Genomic DNA, 1,290 nt, shown 5'->3' with positions numbered 1-1,290 from the left:
TATTACGGTATTTGTTAAGCACTTACTATATGCTGAGCTCTGTTCTAAGTGCTGGGGTAGTAACAAGATAATCAGGTTGTCCCACATGGGGCTCACAGTTTTAATCCCCACTTTAGAGATGAGGTAACTGAGGCACAGAGAAGTTAAGAGGCTTGCCCAAGGTCACACAGCAGACAAGTGGTGGAGCTGGGATTAGAACCCATGTCCTCTGACTACCAAGCCCGTGCTGTTTCCACTAAGCCACTCAGTATGCTGAGAAACAATAACCCATTGACACCTAGCCACAGAATTCAGGGCTGGAGGTTGGTACAGCTGGAAGAGTGGTGTGATATGCGAGAGGGACATAAAGATATGATTTGGAACTGAAGAAGGTCTTGTTTTATCTTATGCCACCAAGTCATTTATAACCCATAGCGACACCACAGACACATCTCTCTCAGAATGCCCCACTCTCCATCTGCAATCGTTCCGGTAGTGTATCCATAGAGTTTTCTTGGTAAAGAATATGGAACATTGTCCCCTTCCGCACAGTAAACTCGAGTCTCCACCCTTGACCCTCTCCCATGCCGCTGCTGCCCAGCATGGGTGAATTTCGACTTGTAGCAGATTGCCTTCCACTTGCTAGCCACTGCTCAAGCTAGGAATGGAATAGGTAGGCCTCTCCTTGACTCTCCCTCCCGTAGCTGAGACTGGTAGAGTACTGGAAACTCTCCAGGAGTGACCCTGAGAGGGGACAGAAGAGGGACCTGGAGATAATTTTTAAGAATAGTGGATCAGCTACTTATGTTTCAGAACATGATTGTCCCGTCCTATTTTTCATAATTAGCATATAAGTGACATGAGCAAATTTGAGGGGCTAAGATTGAGACCATGAATGTCTTATCTTGGAGGAGAATTCCACCATAACTGGAGAGAGATCTTCAAGGAATGAACAAAGGTCAGAACCAGAGTTGAAAGGCTGGGTCATTTGAGATTGTACCTAAGGAATCTGCTTTTCTATGGATTATGCATCTATGATAGTTTAGCCAAAGGATTGGTTCTACTTTTTGGATTACTGTCAGTTGAAATGTTTTACGTTGTTTTAGCTCATTATAACAACAGCAATGTCTTCTTACTTTTCACTGTGATTATTATTTTCCATCATGATATCATTTCTACTCTTAATCATTAAAACTTTCATGAATGTGATTTGTGTGTGCTTTCTGGAATATTTTTGAGGGGTTTTTTAATGGTATTTTTAATGGTATTTGTTAAGTACTTACTAGTACTATGTGCCAACCCAGTAAAATC

General features: G+C 42.2%; 1 non-coding gene across 1 annotated transcript; it reads right to left on the bottom strand.

Annotated features, from left to right (window-relative positions):
• Nucleotides 1–595: 595 nt before the first annotated feature.
• On the bottom strand, nucleotides 596–733 carry LOC119948430. Its single transcript, XR_005456826.1, has one exon. It is a non-coding gene; the product is annotated as a small nucleolar RNA SNORA7 (small nucleolar RNA).
• Between the last annotated feature and the right edge of the window lie 557 nt (nucleotides 734–1,290).

This window comes from Tachyglossus aculeatus, chromosome X4 (genome assembly GCF_015852505.1).
Source record: "Tachyglossus aculeatus isolate mTacAcu1 chromosome X4, mTacAcu1.pri, whole genome shotgun sequence".
Taxonomy (NCBI): Eukaryota; Metazoa; Chordata; class Mammalia; order Monotremata; family Tachyglossidae; genus Tachyglossus; species Tachyglossus aculeatus.
This window is presented reverse-complemented; position numbering and strand designations above follow the sequence as displayed.